The following is a 22,235-nucleotide window of genomic DNA, read 5'->3' on the forward strand; positions in this document are numbered from 1 at the left end:
ATATCTATTTTGATACATGCATAAACTGTGAAGAATGCTGGTTGGCAGAACAATTGGAATGTGATGTTTTAGATCTCTGTTCTAAAAAGAACAGATCTAAAAGGTCTAAGCCAGTAGACCCAGTATCATTTGAGCCAAGACCATGCAAGCCAGATCCAGAACCAAGACAACCAGATGCCGATGATTTTACATCATCCAAAAGTAGCTTTGATGGGTATAAAATTCCTACATCATGGGTTTATCAAACCCCAAAACCCAGTAAGGTACTTCATCCTTATTATCAGAAATGTCTTGAAATCCTGGAAAAGGAAGCAAGGGAACAAAGCAAGAAGAAACTCTCCTTTCATTGAAGAAAAGGGCTTCCAATAGTGGCTCTAGTAGCTTTACTCGACACTAGATTTACAAAATATCAGCATGCTTGCATAGCAACTGTTGAAACAACTTTAAATGTTGGAACTATCTTTGTGACCCTTTTCCCTAATTTTAACATGTCTTTAGCAGATCCTCATTTGCTAGACACTTTAAGGGGTAGATCAGTGAATCATTGAACTAGAACGGCATATGAATTTTGTGACGGCCCCACCTTCCCCTAAGGCGAACCAAAGGGTTCGGCGGACCGCCTGCCCAACTCTCGCCAGGACTCACTCACGCACTCACTCATAGCTCAAGCAAAATAACGTGCATCCATAGAAAATGAATAACATATCCACTTCAACTTAATATATACATTGATGCTTAAATCCAGATTCAAAGTTTCTACACACCAAAAAAAAAAAACTTCAAACTTACATTTCGAGTGTACATTCAACCCTAGTTGGGTACTAGCGTGAGTACAAAAGCAAAACTTAAAACAACTAGACTCCGCTAGTCTGTACATGTCTCATGCCTCGATTGTACCCCCTGTAAGGAAAACAAATGGCGTGGAATGAGCTAAAAGCCCAGTGAGGTCCCAAATAACAAATTGACCATTTTAAAAGTACGAATATCAACGTAGCAAGTTAATGGGCATCAAAAGTTCATAAGAGTGAACAATAACACTTCAAGTAGTAAATTTCAAAATGAGCGAGTGTAAAAGTTTTCCAGAAGAATCAATAATCCAATAAGCAATAAACATTCCAAGGTATAAGGATACGGAAGGCTCTCAGGAGCCAAATTCCCAGTGCATCACCAAATCTCGATCAAGGAATAGTTGACAATCCATTAACCTTCAAGTAAGTAACCAATCCTATAGAGCACCACTTACACTACTCTCCGTCCACCATTCACACCCCCTACTAGGCCCAAAATTCTCAATAAACACGGGTGGTAATACTCGAGTATACCGATTAGTCGAGGAGATATCACTCCACTCGACAAAACAAGAGACCTAGGGTTCGTTGCCCAGTCGACCAAGCCCTTGCCGGCTCGACTTGAGTAACTCGCCACAGGGTTTCTGGAATTCCAGGAAGTGCGCACCTCATAAACAAGTATATCAAAACAATTGCAACAATAAACAAGTATATATCACGTAAGGGCAAGTGCGATAAAGTACACTCTCGCCCTAACAATTCACGTATATAACATGTAATCATATTGGTCACGTATCAAATACAAGTATCAAGTTCACTTTGGTATTTGAAAACACTCACCAAAAGATATAGTGCCTTTACTAGTCACTTTTAGGTTGTACTCTGGGTTCGGAGTCCAAATCTGCGATAAAACTCAGTTTGAGAACTTTGAAACATGACTAAGATTCGAAACTTAGACGTTTCGTTCATTAAGAATCAAGAAATAGAAATTCACTTGGAGAATATTCGTGAAACACTCGCTCGCTTTTCAAACTATATAACTTTGTATCATTTATACTTGGAAATGCCATTTGAGTCGAAAGTACAAGGAAAACGTATTCCTAGTAGTCATGATTGTAATTCTCAAGGGTACAAGTTTGGCCAAATCCTCACTGATATACCTCAATAAAAGAAGATGCAAATATTCTAGATAGTTCAAGTAGTAATCGCTCTTAACCCTTACTCAAGTCGCAAGTATATTTCTCTAGTCCTCGAGCGAAAATTTGGGCAGTATGCCCTTTGTATTTTCCTATTTTCCAGCCATTTATGGCTTCATTATTTCCTCAATCAAACCCAAAGTTACACACAACACAAATCCATTTCAATAGCCGTTCAATAGGCTCAAGACAATACAAGGACAAAATCAAACTAACAACAAATGCGGATATGAAGTTTACAAAAGATAGATTTGACGGGTTTTTGCGGAAAGAACACATCCGAGGCTACGCTTATCAGATTGAGGTACACATTATACCGTTTCGAAGCTAAGAAAAAGGCCTACAACTTTCATGAAGATCACTTAGTCAAATGTCCAGTGTAACCCAGTCAAATTCCCAATTTACAGAATCAAAATCCAACTAATCGGCTATTTAACCGTACTGCCTTCAAATGGTCATATCTCAGGCTACCCAAGTCCGTTTAAGGCGTTCTTGGAGGCGTTAAAAGCTGAGTCAGAGTACTAAAACTTTCATGTTTTGGCAAATGGCTAAATCAGCACGGATCATAGTGAATAAACAAAGCCAAATGGATGAACTGTCTAACGGATCACTGGAAAGCATCCTAGGGCAGTGAGGATATTTTAGTCTTTTCACAGGCTACATTACTCCGATTGCCCTGAAATTTTGTAGGCAACTATAACATATCATTATCTACAACTTTCATGTTTTATACTAAGCCTAATTAGGCCTCTAACATCATGAACTGGAACCGGACAGAACAGGGCTACAATTTTCCAGAAATCTGGAATTTTCAGTTTCAAAGGAAACTTTCTTCATTTCTTGCTTCAATCACTACCAAAGCCCCTTATATAATCTTAGATACAACATATATTAACCATACAGCAAGTATAGGCAGCAATCCTTCAAACCCTAACTCATATAACTAAAAAAAAACATACACTATCTACCCAAATCATGATAATAGCTATCATTTACCACAATTTTAAGGTGCTAAGCCAATTTAAACAAGATCAAGAGTAAGAAATGGGGAAATCAGCATCATTACCTTGCTAAAGTGACTACCAAGAGCAACCCTAGCTTTTCCTCTCAAAATTTCACCAACACACCACTAGCTAAACACTCAAGGAAGGTTTTAATCGGTTTAGTTTTTTGTTTCCTCACTTGGATGATTCAATTTCAAGATGAAATGGTGAAGCTCTCCCTTGGGTTTTTCTCTCTCTCTCTCTCGGCCAAACAGCAGAAAAAATGAGGAAGAAAGGTAGCCCAAGGTGATAAGAAGGCAAGACAAGTTGTCTTGGTCAAGGCCCTTAGATGGCCGACAAGTGTCCTCACCACCCTCCACTCATTTTTTTGTTTCTTTTCCTTGCCATTTTGGTCCAAATTTTCGGTCAAAGCCAGCTGGAATTGAGGAGATATTTTGCTCAAAATTTTAATGAGCTCATATGGTAAGAAAGTGGTGGTCAAGTGGTGCGTTCAATCGATAGTGCACGGTACCCGTCGGTGTGAACCGATTTTTCTTAAATCGAGTATACTAGGGTTTTTAACTTCTAATCACTAACTGGATCCAAATCGGTTGATGGCAATGGCAAAGAATAAGTTAGTGAATCATAAGTTAAAACACTAGTACACGCGAGTTAAGGAAAATCGGCTTGAACCGACGTGCACCGTTTGCTACCGATTAAGTGCACCACTTGAACACTACTTTATTACCTTAATCTCCTTGCTTTTATTTCAGCTAATCACCCCCAAAATATCCTCTTAAGTGGCTGAAATTGTTGACCAAAAGAAGAGGGGGAAAAGAAAAAAAATAAGGAACCATCTTGTAGTGACACTTGGCGGAAATCAAACCAACTTTGACCAACCAATTTCCTTCCTTCTTATCCTTCATTTTTGGTTCATTTTCTCCATTTCTTCACCTTGGTGCCCGAAACTAGGAGGGGGAAAAAGAGAGAAAACCAACTTCATTTCCAACCTTGAATCAAGCCTTGTTTGAGTGAAATCAACAAAACCAAACCGATTAAACTTACCTCTTGGTGCTTGGAAGGCTTGGTGTGCTGAAATTTTGGGAAGATAGTGGTTTGTTTCTCACTTGCAAGAAACTTTTGGAAGGTATAAGGCTTGAACTTGCCTTTTTGATGTTTAATCTTGCTAAAGTTGGTATAGAAGCTTTTAATCTTGGCTTATTATGGTTGAATGTTTAGTTTTGATGGTGTAGTGGCATGTTTAGCTAGGGTTTGCAATTTTTCAGCTTTGATTATTGTTGTTTACCTATTAAGTGATGTTATTGAGCTAGGATATGGATTTGGTGAAGTGATTAATGGTTTGGTTGTGACATTTTAGAGTTAAAGTTGAATTTCCAGCATTTGTAGTGATTCTGCCCTGTTTTTGGAACCAACTTAACTGCATATTCGTCTATGGTAAAGGCCAAAACAGTTCTTGCTCAAAACATAAAAGTTGTAGGGATTTGAGTGATTTTTCTACCCAGAAAATTTCAGCTCAATCGGAACACTATATCTTGTGGAATGACTAAAATACCCCTGACTACCCAAATGCCCTGTTTAACCGAGAGCTTTCTATTTTCTCTGAGATTTCAATTTTTTACTCCGAAAATGCGAGAACTGGGTGTCAATGTCGCCATAAGAAATGTAGACCTATGTTTTAGCTTCGAAACGCCATAAGATGTACCTCAATCCGATATACTTAGCTGCAATTATGACCAAAACACCGAAGGATGACAAATCTGCCACTTAGACATTCTTCTTTAAAACTAGTTTCCAGCTTTGATTTTGATGGTTGCATTGCTAGAATTGACTTGTATTTGAATGATATTGAGCCTAGTGGAATAGCTATCTTGTTAAGTTTGCTTATATGTGAATTTGGGCTGAGTTGAGGAAAGAAATGAAGCCCTAAGTGGATGGAAAATAGCTAAATACAAAGGGCACGCTGCCCAAATTTTCACTCGAGGGTTAGGCGTATGTACTCGCGACTTGAGCGAAGATTTGTGGTCGAATTGGACTTGGATCATCTATGGTATTCAAGTTTTCTTTAATAGAGGTATATAAGCTGAAATTTTACTGGAACTCGTACCCTTGGAAAAGTGAAAGTAGTGACCCTTAAAAATACGATTTTCCCGGTCTTTGATACCAAATGCAACTTCCAAAGTCTAAATCACTTCTTGATTAAAACTAAACGAGCGAGTTTGAATTTTCTAGAGTTTGATAAGTAACTTGAATACTACTTAAACGCGTTCCATTTACTTGATTTTTTTTAAAAGCGAAACTCCTGTGTTTCAAACCCTAGTTGATTTTAAACTCTTGCATAATATTTTACCGCAAATTTGGACTCCATCCAAGGAGTTGCACCTGAGTGTGACCTTGAAAAGTACTAGATCTTTGGTGAGTGCTTCCAAGTGCATATTTATGCTTGATACTTGCTTTTACATGTTTTACTAATGTGCTTAGACAATATTTGCTTGTTTGAACGGACAAGGGTATACTTTATCGCACTTGTCCTAAACATGACTTGTTATTGTGCCTTAAGGGCACATGACTTGATATACTTGTCTATGCATGAACACTATAGAATTCCAGAAACCCTGAGGTTAGTTAATCGAGTTGAGCCGACAAGGGCCTGGTCGATTTGATAACGAACCCTGGGTCTCTTGTTTTGTCGAGTAGAGTGATACCTCCTCGACTAATCGGTATACACGAGTATTACCACGCGTGTTTCTCGTGGTGTTCGGGCCCGGTAAGGGGGTTGAATGGTGGACAGATTGACGTGAAGCGGGGCACTACTGGATTGGTTACTTTACTTGAAAGTTGACGGAGAGTCAACTACTACTTGTATCAAGCTATGGTGGAGCTATTTTGAAATAGCGTGTGACGCCCCCACTTCTCTCTAAGGCGAACCAAAGGGTATCCGTGGAACACCTGCCCAATTCTCGCCAGAACTCGATACAGGTCAAGTTTAAACTTAAAGGATAACGACCAAAATAATAAAAGTCGAAATGAAGAAAAGTCGTTTCTTTAAACAAATTTTCAAATCTTACATCACAAGTTCTCCAAAGTACATCAACTTTCCAAAAAAACAACCACTACAAGCCAACTAGTCAAATATATCTCAAGGCCTTAATCAAAAGTACTCAAGTCGGCTCCCCAAAATTCTTCCCAATCCGATCTCCTGTTAAAAAAAACAAACTAATGGGGTGAGTGAACGCTCAGTGAGGCCAAGAAACACACATGCAACCACATAGTCCAAGTAACAACAACATTTATACAGTAAGTAAAACTGTAAAGTTCGAGTAATTAACATTTCAAGTAGGAAAAGTAAGCAAAAATAATTCAAGGATACCGTAGCTCTCAGGAGCTAAATTCCACGTAGTAGGGTCAAGGTCTTGATCCAATTCCATATTGACACTCCGTCAACCAAGTAAGTATCAAATCTGTAGGAACTCCACTTTCCCTAGATCCCGTTCACCGTTACACCCCCTTACCGGGCCCGCTCGTCAAGGTTTTGATATTACTCGAGTATATCATGGCAATACTATGCAAGTATGCCAAGCAAGATCTCTCCAATAGATCAATCGTCGTGTTTGGTCATGGTTTACTAAGTCTCTCGACCAAACCCATGCTGGCTCGATTCGTAAAGTTAGCCAATGAGGTTAGGCGTCCACCATAAGTAAGAATGGTCGACGAGACAACGCTCCAGTCGACAATTAGAAGTATAAGTCAATGAGATTCACTCCAATCGACAAAAGTCAAACATAAGCATACTTTCAAGTATGAGCAAGTCAAGTATAAAATCAAGTAAAAGAGAACGAGTGCGATAAAGTACACACTCGACTCAATAAAACCAATTCATATATTCAACTAGAAGTAATTCAGGTATTATGCAACAAGCCATGCACTTGACACTCATCAATTCAAATAAGTGAGTAAGTGCAAAAAGATCTTTAGTGGTCGGCTCCGAGATTCTCTTCAAGATCCTCTTGAGCGCCTGAAAAAATAACAATTAACTATCACCCACAAATACTTACAAACTCCTTGCCAAACAAGGAAGAATGCACACTTGTTTAATACTAAGACAATGTCTTAAAAGAGCTTTAATATCTCGAAAATTGAGATTCAAAAGTGAGGATTTAAGGTCACAAGAGAAACTTGCATCCTCCATGAAATTGAGTTTAAAACGGACAATCAATATCGAAAGACAATGAAAAATTCTCAAAAACTCATTTCCCAAGAAATCATGAAATTTCAGCTTTGCGCGACAAATTTGGTAAAATCAGATTTTGAGTTTGGTATGTTCAAAAATGGAAAACTATATACCGTTGGAATCTAGATTCAAAGTACTAAAAGTTCCTAGAAGACACTCTTCCAAGATTCCAAACAGAAATCATTCATTTTTTAGCTCAAAGTTCCTGATTCAAGAAGGTGAGACAGAATCAGTTTTTGGTTTTCGGTGATATTTGGAAATTCGGCAAAATTCACAGAAAGTGAATCAGCCTTTTAAATTTGTAACACAATAAGAGTTCCATACAAAATTTCAAACACAACAAGCAAAACTAAATTCGGAGTTTTGAGCAACAAGATATAACAGTTGGAAGTCAATTGGTTTTTGTAATCTGATCAGTGAATTTCCAGATTTGAAGAGCAATCTTTGGGGCATTATTTGAGTATCGAAATGGTATTGAAATCACACCAAATTTGGTACACTTAAAATTTCATATAGGGACTACTTATCTACAAATTTCAGGTAAAAAATCGCCCAGAAAGGCAGTTAACGAAACGACCAAAGTTTGGGAAATTTTCAAAGCTAATCTGCCAACCGTAGTTCGCTTCCTTTCTCAAACGTTTTGTCCAACACAATCAGCCCCAATTCGCTCCAATTTTGAAACCAAAGTTCTAGAAACATTTAATAAGTAATCAATGGTTAAATGACACTAAAATTTTCAAAATATAACATCCCAAAACAGAATTGACCATTCGGTCAACAAGGAAGGGAAAAGTTTCCAATTTCCAGCATTGTCGCATTTTCGAAACCAAACCATATCTAACTCTATACAACTCTAAATTGAGATTGGTTTACAGTGTTGGAAACTAGCTTCCAAATGTTAGAATTCATCAGAAGACATCATTTTGAAAATCCATTTACAAATGGGACAAAATCGAGCCACAAGATGCAGCTTCCAGTTTTATTCGCATAAACAGTCGAAACAGAACAGCCAACTTTGCCGACTCGCTACGGTTCACTCGAAACGAACCAGTAGGGGATTTTTATACCGTTAAAAAGCTATGAATGTCTATTTTTGAATACCACAAATGGCACTCTATTTTGACTTTTGTACAAAGAGTTACATTCGAACAAAGAAGCACTGTCTGAGTGCACTGTTATACGTTTTCTAGATTCGAACCTCTACCAAAAACTCAAGTTTTCCACAACCATCCGATACAATTTTTGAAAGACACTTTGTACACACAATATACAACATATATCCATCAATTTCACAGTCAACCAAGCATCAAAATTGTGAAACAAAAACAGAGCAACATGACCAGAAATTTCAGCCAGCTTGTATTCTCATTTTTTCCTTCGATTTCTCTCCACTTTCTAACCATAATCATCTCATTCATCACATAAACAACCATAATCAAACAATCAAGCCTCAAGTCAGCTACCTAGAGGCCTCATCAAGACAGCTAGCCTATGATTTAAAGCGAGATAAATGGTTCCTCAAGTCCGCTAGCCTACAATGCGGTTAGGGTTTTAAACCCATGAAGATTAACCGCTAAACTTTGAAGAAATGAAAGGATTAAAGAGGTTGAGTGCTTACCCTTGAAACCCTTGATAGATATCAGATTTTTCCACCGAAAATTCTCCAAGAAAATCCACAAGATTGCTTCTTGCTCCTAGCTAGAGTGGTACTCCAAGTTGTGAGTAATTTGGTGGAGGATTTGTGAGTGAAATGGAGGCTAGAATATTGAAGTTTTCTTCCCCTTTTTCTTTCTTCTTGGTTGGCTGAATGAAGGAGAGAGTGCTGAGGGTTTTTGTGTGATGAAAACTTGGAGAGAAAGAATGGAAAAGCTACTTTAAGATGGTGTATAAAAGTCAACTCTTAATAATACGAAATAGGGTTTCGTACTACCAATTTCTCTCGGGTTTGATACACTCATGCACTAATCCTCCAATGTAATTCCTTTAATACTGTAATTACTCACTCTTACTAGTCTAGTATTAATTTCTCAAATTTCCAATTAATCGGAACGGCATGACTTACGAGAAACTTTCGACGCGCGCGCGATAAAAGCAAAAATTTGAACTCACTCACCTCTAATTCCTCAAATAACTTTTCTTAGTCTACTATTAATCATTCTTAATTCTCCAAAATTATTGCACTCTCGAATCGAATATTGTCTCGAAAAACATGTACTCGTTATTCCTTACTAAACGAGTAGCAGAAAAATTAAATTTGCTCACGGGACATTTTAAAAATATAAGTAAGGCATTATTCCATGTAAATGGATTTAACATGGTTGAAATAAATTATTCGGAGAAAACAGTTGAATAAATAATTAAAGCCAGTAAAATAAGGTAAAAGTAAGTAAATTTTCGGGTCCTCACATAGCGGCTGTATCCTTTTACTTGACATGTTAAATATTCATTGCTTGGCTCATTTTCTTGATTTTCATATGCTCGCTATTTTGATACTTGTGATTTTAAATCATGGTCAACTTGTTATTTGGGTCTGCATGAAGATTTGGAACCTCACTGAATTTTAACTCATTCTATGAGATTTGTTTTCCTTACAGGGGATACAAGCAAGGGCGTGGGGACCGGTACAGGCTAGCAAAGTCTAGTTTCTTTTATTTTTGCGATTGTACTCGCGCTAGTGCTCGTTTAGGGTTGAATGTATCTGGAACTCAAATCTTTTGTTATATTTGGGATCGTATGAATGTTTGAGATGGGAATGAATGTAATTGTACATTCTAAGTTTGGGAACTGTTATTTCATTTACTCTTGAGGTCGTAACTTATTTCCATCGAAGTGAGTGAGTGAGTCCTGGCGAGAGCTGGACAGGCGGTCCGCTAAACCCTGGGGTACGTCCTAGGGGGAGATGGGGTTGTCACAGTAATGCTAGTGTTATTGCCAAGCTTAATACTGCTAATTCAACTAATTTTGGCACTTTTATGAGCTCAACTACTGTTTTGGTAGGTTATGCTATAGCATTGGCTACGCCATATGTTTTTAGAGGTACTTTGCTATGTTGTAATTGCTTATCCTCGGCTTCATACCTATGAATAAGAGTTTTGGATTGTCTTTTTCTTTTATTGAACTTTTACCATAACTTGGTGTTGACACTAGAATTTGAGATCTTATTTTCCTGCTGCCATGATTTTTTCTCGCGAATTACGAACTGCAATTTTCTCGAAGATAGCAATACGAAGCATTCATTCTGTTTCCAAGAGAGTAATCACTTCTATTTCTTCTTCCTTTCTCTTTTGTGCTTTGCCAGGAGAGATAGCTATGGAACTGTTATTGGTTAATTGAAGGGAATTTTTTCTTTTCATTTTTTATTGTAGTTTGGATTTACTTTTCTTCTTTGTTTGGTATGTCGTTAAAAAGGTGCATGTCACAATGAATCTATTCAACTTTGAGCATCTTAACTCAATCTGTTTTTATGTAACTCCATCTCATAGCATTCTTAATTATTTGCAAATGCTTAAAGTAATGTTCACTAATTGTCTGTGTTAATAAAATGGAGCTCTTTCTTGCGTTCATACATACTTGCTTGGTGTTTCTGGTGGAGTAATGAATTGTGAGAAAAGTTGCCTTTTCTAATCCGGGTATAGATTGTGCATTCTAGATGTTATGTGTACATTGTAGACACCAAAATTTTTAAATATTCTGTATTTTATTTATTTTATTTTATTTTATTTATTTTTGTCCTAATTTTATTTCTTTGTTATTTTAGTAATAATTCTTATCTAAATTCTTGATTTTAGTTTTGGACTTTTGGTTTTTTTTTATGGTCTATTATTTTTATTTTAGTTTTATTTTGTATTCGTTTTCACCCTTTTAACTATTTATTTTTATTGTAAGATTGTTTTTAGCATAGAATTTGTCAAATGGAGAAAAATTATTCTTAAAAATATGTTTTATTTCCTTTTCACTATTTAATTGAGAAAACGAGAAAAAATGAAAAAAGAAAATCATTAATCAAACATGAATTGTTATTAGGCATTTTATTTCTATCCTTTATTCCGAGTTTTCTTCTTATTATCTGATTTTTATTTAAAATATTATTATTGTTTTAAAAAAAAAAAAAAAGACGCGCATGCAGCAGCGTAGAGGATGATATTTTTTTTTTAGGTTTTCGGTTGAATCGGATGGCTGAGGAGAGGGGGGGAACCAGCCCTTCATCCTCACCTTTGAGGTGAGGGTTTAGGGGTAATGGTTCCCCCTATAAAAGAAAAGAAAGACAGCAAGAAAAGAGGGACGGCTAGAAATCTGGGGACAGAGAAAGAAAACAAAAGCTACGAGGGTTCTGGGGAGAGAGCAAGAAACAGAGAACTGGGTAAGGCTGAGGGTGAAAAAGGAAAAGAGGAATAGAGAGTTTGTGAGGGCAGAAAGGGCGTGAAGATAGAGAAAGCAAGAAGGATCCTCGGTTGGAAGTTGCAGAGGGGATCAACTGGACCTTCATTCAGCATCATTCGACATTCCTTCGAGCAGCTGAAAGAATCATTTGAGTTTTTTCTGAAAGAGTCATCCCACGTTCCTTTCCTTGATTAAGGTATTGTTGAAAGCTGCTTTCTTTCGCTGTTTGTTTGCATTCTTTGGATGTTTACTGGTTCTGTTTCGGTCAATATGACTGATAGTTTTTATTTGTGTAATGAAAAATCTGGGGCTTGGGTAATGAATCGGTGACTTGCATGATTTTGTCTTAGCCGAGAGAAAATTGCAGAAAGTTTACAGCTTTGGCAGTTCTATGCTTTCATCATGTATAGATCTAAAGTTGGTTTTTGAAAGGCAGAAATCCAGGATTTTCTTTAGGGGTTGGTTACTTTCATTCTGCCATCTTTCATATCAAAATAATGTTTGGCATGTGTTTGTCATAAGTTACCGAAGTTCTCTTGGACTGAGGAAAGAAAAGCTTCCGTTTTTTGTGCATTGTTGAGTCAGTTTTTCATGAACATGTCGCCTGAATTTTGTTTTGCCTCTACGCCAAATTCTGGACAGAGCCCTCGCCTTCCTTTAGCTTATTCTGGTTCAGGTTTTCATTTGAAGTGTTGGGTTCCCTTTGTAGTTCAATAGGTATACCACCAATGCATTCATCCCAAGCTGTTTTATTGTTGTCCAGTCGTGTGGTTGTTTTTTTTTTTTTTTGGGTACAGGCTGTGTGTGTGTTAACAACATGGGTTGGAAGTTTTGGCCTTGGGGTTTGGAGGATAAGAAATTGCCGAGAAACCTTGCTGCGTTTTCTTTCATCGGTCGGTCAATTCAATTTCTTGGCTTGAATCTTGTAACAAAATCTGATGTTTGATTTAGTTGATGGTTGATAGTTAAGATCTTGGTTTTTGATGAATTCGTTTGCCTGATGAAATGGACGGAAAGTTGTAGCTGAAGTTTGCAAAAATAAACAAACGAATGAAGAAGAAAGCTGTCGTGGAAACTTGCATGCAGGAATGGGTTTCAAGCATTGCACTTTAATCCCTGAATCCTTAACTAATTCTTCTAAGGCCCAGAAACTTTGAAAATCAACCAAATCTGACCTCTTTAAATGTCAATTTCCTTTGGTGGCAGCTTGTTTAGAAACTTTAAAATGGATTTTGAGGGTTTAATGACTTTGAATAACTTCCTAGTGTTTTTTTTTAGTCGAACTTTAATGCATTTTTTTTAGTATTTTTTGTTGTTTCATTTATCTTTCGTGTTTTCGTCACTTGATTGGTAGGTTCACCTTGAATCCTTAACTTTAATGTACCATTCTATTGGGTTCCTTAATAGTTGCCATTTTTGGGAATTTGATGGGTCATTCCACTTTCTTGGTAATTAAGCATTTTTTTTAATACATTTAAGTCGCAATTAGGGAAGAATTTGGTCGTTTGTTGGTACCCCTTTTGAAGTTTCTAAGGTGTTCTGAGTTTCCTTTTTGCCTTTTAGTCTACTTATCTTTAAAGTGGTGCATTAATCCCTTGCTTCGATGGTTTTAACCCAAGTTATCTCTTTCTTTGGTGACTCTAGCCCAAGTTAAGTCTTGTTCACTTTACTTACATCACAAACGGGGAGGTATAACTTCTTTTATCCTTTTTTGTCTCTCCTCTATGTGATCCAACGTGCTAAGTGAGAATTGCATGTCTACTTTGCTTTCCTTGCCTTTCCTTAATTCCTTTCATTTATTTCATTTACTTTTGCTTTTATTAAGTTATTCTTTTATGGGGTATGTGTACACCTCTTGGCTTGTAATAGATAGGACTTGGAGAGCATTTTTATTCATTTTTTTCCTTCCCCATTTGTTTTAGCTAGCAAATGTAATAGATTCATTAGCTTGATTACTTGCTTTTGTTGCTACGTGTTAATTTGCTTTATTAGGCCCTTGCATTTAGTTAAGCATGCTAAGTGTTATGTGCTACGTGTTTATAGGTGATTGGCATGTCTACTTGCTTTCTATAGTCATAGATGAATGCGATGGATGAATGCATCACCGTGACTAATCCAATGCTGGTCATGGTTTTTCCCCTCGAGCTCTCGCAAGTCCAATGCTTGTGAGAAAATTTTAGAAAAGGGCTAGTCCAATGCTAGACCCAATAGGTTGTCCCCTCTCGTTAGTAGATACTTGCATGTCTCACTACATTTCATGCATTTTTCTTAGTTTTCTAGCATTTGGCATGCCCCTCCAACCCTTTCCCTTTCATTTCAGGCTTTTTGCATCTCCATGCTAGTTATAGGGTACATTTGCTTGAGAGTTACCCCTTAAATATAGGATATAGACGAGTGTGGCTTTTCTAAGTCTTAGCACGCTTGTATTCCCTCTATCAAAGGGAAAATTAAAATCACAAAGTTAGGAGTCATTCCCGTACCCGACTTGATGCATTCCTCTAGGTTCATACACTCTCATTTTTATCATCCACATTCTCTCACTACTTATATTTTTTCTTAATCCACATGCTATGTTCACACATTTCTCTTCTTTCCTTATCACTTATTTATTTTCTACCTCACAAATTGCACCCAGTTGCACTTATATGCATTTATTACTATTATACCATATTTTCATCCACTTGCACACAAACACCTTTATTTGCTCAATTGGCACACATGCACTTTTCTTACATTTGCACACATGCACTTTTCTTACATTTGCACACTTGCACTTACATTTGTATTTTTATTTTTATTTTATTTTGCATTCTTCTTACATTTTTACACTTGCACTCATATTTTGGTCTTCATTTGCATTACCCGTGACCTCTATGAGAGTTTTCCTTATTGGCCATCACAACTCATGTGATTGGGACCAAAAAGCCTCATAAGAGACATTTTAGATTTAGGATTGCATTTTTCTTTTTTTCGCATCCATTAGTCATATCCAACATGCAACACATACTTTGGGTAGAAGAATTAGGAAAAGATGGGCTAAGTCACGCAACTGGCTTTGGCTAGGGTAAGGGAGTGCCTTAGGTTTTGCATTTGCCTTCTCCCTTATCAAATGTGACCCCCGATCCCTTTCTTTGGTTACGTAGACCTAAAAAATTCTTTAAAAATGGTTTGTTTACTTTTCTTTCCAAAAACAAAAATCACTTTTTGGATGACTTGGTACACCCTAACTCTATACCAAGTGGCGACTCCTTTTCTATCTAAAACCCTTTGTTTGGCCAAACCGTCGCATTTCACAATCCCACGGCCTTTTATTTTCACTTTCACACACGTTCACATACATATCCTACACACTACTTTCACCACCTCAAAAAGTGGGGCGCGACATACATCAAGTTGTCTCATACAATAACACTAAAATACTCAGATTTGGATACTTTCTTAACATGGCTAGTTGGAATAGTCTTTGTGCTTAAACCTGAAGTATGTAATTGCCTTGCTGTAAAAGTGTGTAATAATCTTTCGTGCTGGATATTAGTTGAACTCAGTGATAAGTAGGAAATAAACATGGACATCATCTCAAAAGTTTGTAATATGATCTATGAACTCTGTTTGATCTGTGGGTTTTGTTGCATGAGTTTTAGTTACACAAGCAATGTAATCATGTGACTTTCTAGACTTTATTCTTATGAAATTTCAAAGTGGTTGTCGCATGGGTGAAAACAAATTTTGCATAAAAGGATGCCATAAAATGACCGGTCTGTATCCTTCTAATTGGATGTCATGGCTGATTACTTGTGTAGGGGAATTGTCTATACGTTTTGCATGGTGTGCTGAATACTTTTTTCCATCAAGACTGAATTAGAGGTTCAGTGTAGTTGATTATCATGCTCTTTTTATTTCTATGTGCATTTATTTCTGAAATTTAAAATATTACGAACTTATTTACTATACTTGCTATGTTACTCATTATGAGTACTACACCGGTACTTGGATATGGTTATAGTCATTCATGCATAAACGTTGTTTTGACATTTGATTGTTCTCACTTGATAATACATTTTCATTTTAGTAATGCTTGTACTCCAAGCATGTGTGGCCAGCCATTGAAATTAGTGAGTTTTTGAAGCCAATCAGAATATTTCTAATATTATAGTTGTTGGAGTTTGCTGCCAATACTTGCTTTTATCTTTACTAAGTTTTTTTATTAGACTCCAGTTTCGTGGCAGATATGATAAGCAAAGTTATTTTGTTCTTTTAAAATTTTGATTTTCTCCTACTTATTGTACTATTTTACTGCAGATAAATGTTGTTCATTCAAACTTTGTAAGAGATCAGTAGCTATTACAGGAGTGAAGAACATGAGAGATAAGGTTTTGACTAAAGGATGTTGAATAAAGCCCTTTTTTGCTAATGCAGTGGTTCGGCTACCGTTTTCATTTTTGCAAATGCAGTAGTTCGGTTAAATGTTCTTCGGTTTCTTGAACTCAAATTCCTTTTGTAAAAGTACCTTACGTAGATGTGATATTTGGGCACAGTGTTACTTTCGTAGATATTTGTTGGTTAACGTACACTTAAATATGACATTTGAGTACTTCTACGTTATCAATTGTCTAGGTTTACTTCTTTTTTATTTATTTTAAATAAGTAATTTACTGGCTAAAATTGTGAGTTTATTAAAATAGTGACAAAGTTGAGATCTCTATTGACAAAAATGAGTTGCACAGAATAGAAAACAGAAACTCCTCAATGACAATGGAGCTTGTCACTAACTTCAAATTCTAATTGTGATGAGAAATGTTGTCTGTAAATTGACTGTGTAAGTGAAAACTGTCAATTTTTTTTAGTCATGACTTTGACCAGGAAATCTCTGACAATAGGTAAGTCATCGATAAAAGTCTTTCAGATTGTCGTCGCTAGAGACCACCATTCACTGACGACATGTTATGTCGTCATTGTATACTTTTACCGACAGGCATATAGTGACAACTCTGTGAAAACACAAAAGTTATCAATAAATGTCATCTATGACGACATTTTGGTATTCTGTGATAACATGGTGTTGCCACTGATGACCAATTTTCTTGTAGTATATGAACATTTATTTAGATTTATAGTTAATGCTTTTTTATCTAGAAATTGGAGAATTCTTCCCCTATCTTACTCTATTGCTCGTTTAGCATGAGAATAAAGTTCAGCATCTTTCATGAAGTGTAGAAACATAGGATGTGATGATTCGAATATATCATACGTCATAGGAGAGAAAAAGTATTGCTGAAATATAGAGCTACTTTAGTTGGAACTTGGGTAATTCTTCTTTTATCTCACTCCATTTCTTGTTTAACATGAGATTCAAGTTCACTATTTTTCATGAAGTGTAGAAAAATAGAGTATGACCACAAGTATATATTATGCTTCACAGGACAAAAAAGGAAAATAGTGAGCTAAATATGAAGGCATCTTCATTGTAAACAACAACATTGATCCAATTGTGATTATAGAAGCTTGAAAAAAAAAGTGATTGGATTCTCATATTTAGTTGACCATGAGTTAACTGAGCTAAACAGTGAAATTAATATGCCAGAGCTACAATCTTTGAATTCCTCTTCGGTTGAATCGGATAACAACACAAGAGTTCTAAGATTGTTGAATATAAAGGAATATCTCACTGGCGCAAAGAGTATGGTCAACAATCAGGCTGTATCAATTCTAGTGAAAAGTCCTTTAGCTCATACCAATGGTATAGGTTATATACCCACTTGTAAGAATTATTGTTAGTGTCTTCTCATTAAGTCTAGACAAGCTGGCCTGCTCATGCATGTCTACAGATATTTAAAAAAGTCATAAACATAAGTGATTATCAGTATAGTAACCAAGGAAGGCATGTTCCAAGTCGAAGCTCTTACCATGAGGCTTGAGCAACCAGCTTAGTGCTTGTTAGCATAGTCAAAGAGAGTATCCATGTAATCAAAATATTTGATTGTTAATAAGGTATTTTACTGCACTACAAATTTTAAAACCTTATTACCCTATTTCAGCAAGTGCATGGTTCATTTATTGAGTATAAGAATAATAGATATCGATCCCACGAGAATTTAGAATTTGGCAATCACTTTAGTTTATCACTTGCTTTATTATCTAGATAATCAAAGTTTAAGGAGGTAAAAATAAAGAAAGTTAATTAGGCAGTAAAACCGGCCATGAATGATATTAGTTTAAGCAGTATAACCGGCCATAAAAAATTAGAAGTTAGTTAGGCGGTACAACAAGCCATATAGCATAAGCAATAAATATAAAACTGGCCATTAAGTGGTAGAACCAACCATCTAGGTCATATATTGCAAGAAAATAAATGAAAGTAAAGGTAACTTAGAGTAGAATTGCTTAAAAATGAGATGAGAGGATCCTAAGAATTAGAATCCCTTGTTATGTCAAGATTAAAAGTTAGTTAAGGTGATTATGCTTATGCTTCCATGAATTGTTAAGGAATAATTTCCAAATGTATGTCCTTACTTTCGTCAATGGACATTCTTAAGAGAAACCGTCTTGGCTAATTCCTCTACAAATTGTTTTCACCAATTTCTTTAACTCCTTGAATCATCCTTCACCTATTTTCATAGAGAAAAGGTAAGAAACAAGTTAAATGAACTCAATAAAGTTATTATATGAATTCAACCAACCGTTAGTCACTACAATTGTGAGAATAAGGCTAATGTGTCGCCCCCCATTTTTAAATGAAAAATAAACGAAGTTTACAAAAATGAATTTTTGATTAAATTTTGAGTGAAAAAGAGGAATTTTGGTTTTTAGAAAAATGATTAAATAAATGAATTTTGATTAAAAAATGATTTTTGATTTTTGGAAAATAAATAAAGAAAATGGGTCTAAATGGGACTTAAAGTGCGACGATTTTGACCCAAAAATAATAATTTAAAAAGGGTTTTTAATGAAAAAATAGGAGTCACCACTTGGTATTGAGTTAAGGTGTACCAAGTCATCTAAAATGAATTTTTTAAAGAAAAAAATAGAGAAAACCCTTTTTAAACGACTCAAAGTCTTCAAAAATCAGAGAAAAAGGATCGGGAGTCAAAGTTGAAGAAAGGGAAGGCAAGGATAAAATCCAAAGCACCCTTTCAACCTAGCCAAGGCTAGTGTCGTGATTTAGCCAAAAGTTTTCTTAATTTAGCGTAAAAATTTATCACATTTGGATGTCACTATATGGATGCAAACCTAACCAAGTGGTGGATCGAGTTGGGCAAAATATCTCTTTGGGGTTTGATCGGCATCGAGCACATTAATTGTGACGGCCAAAATTGACTTCTCGCAGAGATCACAAATATGCAAAAATATAAGACTCGAAGGGAAGAATCATACGAATATACATGACCTAAAGAAATGCATCATAACGGGTGCGGGGGCAGCTAAAATTCGTGACTTTAATTTTTCCTTTAATAGAGGGAATACAAGCGTGCTAAAGATAGAAAGCTGTACTCGTCCATATCCCATATTTGAGGGGTAATTTCGCTAATCTAATCAAGCAAAATGTACTAACCTAGTTCTAATTCTCAAATGGAATGCAAGTCTAATGTCATGTTTTTACATACAGGGGTAAGGAATGTACATATAGATAAAATATGGGATAAGAGATATACATATAAGGGAAATGTTATGCAAAATGATAAAAAAAACCCTAAAAAGTAGGAAAAATATGCATGAAAATGTAGTGATTGCCACACAAACATGATCTAGCGCGTGGATGGCCCCTAAGGGTCTAGCGTTGGACTAGCCCATGTCTATAAGTTCTCACTAGCATTGGACTAGTGAGAAATCGGAAAGGAGGGCCACAACTAGCGTTGGACTAGTGTGGTGATGACATGCATTTATTACAATCAATTAAATCATGTAAAATATAATAAAGCAAATGAACACATAAATCACATATAGCACATAGCACATAAGCATGATATCTAGATGCGAGACCCTAAGAAAGCGAATAACACGTAAACACATAAGCGTGCAAGACACACAAAGCAAATAAAGCGAATGAAGACCTAACTATTACATTTGGGCCCTAACTACAATCCAAAAAGGGAGAGAATGCAATGAAATAAAATAATAACCTAACTATTATAATTTGGCATTTAAATGCCTCTCAAATAACTAAAAATGAAATTAAAATAAATATACAAAATTAAAACAAATGAAATGAATAAATAAATAGAGGAAATAAAAACATTCAAAAAAAGCATGCAATTACACACATAAAGTCACATAGGAGCACGTAGGATCAAACAAAATCAAAATAAAGGAGTAGAGTGTATCTCCCTTGAATTGATGACCTAATGAAATGAAATTTTCTTATATACCCTCCAAAACAAAGAAAAAGGTCAAGGCATAACTTTAATTAACAAATAATCACAAGAAGTGGAAATAAACACGAAATTGAATCAATCAAAGCATTCCAAGGAAAGTAAACTACTCATATTTAACAAATTAAGACAAACAAAGACCCAATTGGAAGGATTAAAGAAATTTAAGGGGTCAAATTATTATTATTACAAATATTAAGGATCTAAGTGAAAATAATAGAATTAAGGCTTGAGATGAATCCTATCAAAACTAAATGCTAAAATTCACCAAAAAATGAACGAAAACCCATTTGCTATAGTCAAACAACAAAATTACCCAAAATTCTACTAAAATTCAAATCAAGACTATAAATCTATCAAAAATCATTAAACCATCAAAGTTCATTCTAAAATTTACTAAAAATCTATCCAAAAACCACATTAAATCATATCAAAGAAAATTAACATTTTTAAAGGGATAAAATTGATTAATTTTCCAATTTTCTGGACTGTTAGACCCGATGACAACCTCTGTCCTAGGCGACCACACAATGGAGCAATTGATGAGAAAGCACAAGTGCTTGTGAGTAGAAGAGATAAACAATTTAAAGATCACAAATGTAACAATAAGTAAAGATCACAAATGTAGCAGAAAGGTGACAATTTTTTTCGCTTCTTTCACGGCTCCTTTTTTTTTCCTTTTCTTGAAGCTTTTTTTCTTTCTTTTTTTTTTCCTTTTTTGTGTGATTTGTGAGAAAGGAAGAGAGAGAGCCTAGAGTTAGGTGAGTTTTGTGTGTGTTAGTGTATGTAGAGTGAATAGAGAGAGTTTGTCTATGTATGCTAATGGTATGTGTTGTGTCTTTTTGAAAGAAAAGAAAGAGATCGAGAGCGAGAAAGGAATTGGTGGAGTGGGTGTATGTAGTTGTTGTGTGATGATGAATTTTGTACAAAATAGAGAAAAAAGAGGGATGATAGGTGGAATGTAATGTTACGCTAATAGTATATTGGTTGAAAGAGAAATGATTAGGGTGTGTAAGTTTTGTTATGAATTTTCTTTTCTTTCTTTTTTCTTTTTTTTCTAAAATTACTCAAAAATAAGAAAAATCACGTTAGCATATATGAAAATAATCAATAAGCAAATAAATATCTTAGCAAAAAAATTGAGCAACAACAAAAATTAAGAATTTGATGTCCACAACATTCGTCAGCGGACATTTGATGACATGACAGCAAGAGCCACTCATCGATATGCATAAAGAGTTCAGAGACTATTTTGCTTGGGACTACAGTGAAATGCTCGGACTGGATTGTAGCCTGGTAGAGCATAAGATCCCTCTAAAATTAGGGTATCGGCCTTATAAGCAACCCCAAACAAATTCGCTGAAGACATAGTATTGAAAGTCAAAGAAGAAATCAAATGGCTGCTCCTCGCCAATTTTATCGAAGTTTTATCTACACAGAATAGTTGTCCAACATGATGCCTGTTATAAAGAAGAATGGCAAAACTAGGGTATGTATCAACTTCAGGAATTTTAACCTAGCATTGCTAAGTGATGAATATCTAATGCCAATTGCCGATCTTCTCATCGGTGCATCGGTTGGTAACAAGATGATGACTTTTATTGATGGCAATATTGGGTGCAACCAAATATATATAGCGAAAGAAGATGTCCCTAAAATGGTCGGGGTTTATCAGTGGAATGTGATGCCATTCCGTCTCAAGAATGTAGGGACAACATATCAGCGAGTCATGAATTATATGTTCTATGACTACATTGGTGAGTTTATAGAAGTAGACATAGATAACATAGTGATCAAATCGCATAGTCTTGAGGAACACCTCGGGCACTTGCAAAGATCCTTCGAACAAATGCGGTGCCATCAACTAAAGCTTAATCCATTAAAGTGCGTGTTTGAAGTACCAACAGGGAACTTCTTAGGGTTCTTTGTGCACAAGAAAGGAATCAAAATCGATGAAAACAAAGCTAAAGCCAATGTCGAGGCATGGCTACCAAGAAGCAAAAAGGAGTTGCAACAATTCATGGGAAAGGTCAACTTCCTAGGAAAGTTTATCTCTAATTTGGTTGGCAAAGTCAAAGCATTCTCCTGATTTTTTTTGTCAATCGTCATCCCTATTCCTACTTTTACTCTATCTTACTCTAATTACGAGGAGACTCAACTGGGCCTATGAGAGACTGATGGGGACAGAGCCACCACTGGACCAGACGGGTGCACCAAACACTCATATGGATTTTTTGAAGAACCACAATTGTGGCAAATTGGTGAGAGGCAAG

The sequence above is a fragment of the Coffea arabica genome, chromosome 3e (genome assembly GCF_036785885.1).
Source record: "Coffea arabica cultivar ET-39 chromosome 3e, Coffea Arabica ET-39 HiFi, whole genome shotgun sequence".
Taxonomy (NCBI): domain Eukaryota; kingdom Viridiplantae; phylum Streptophyta; class Magnoliopsida; order Gentianales; family Rubiaceae; genus Coffea; species Coffea arabica.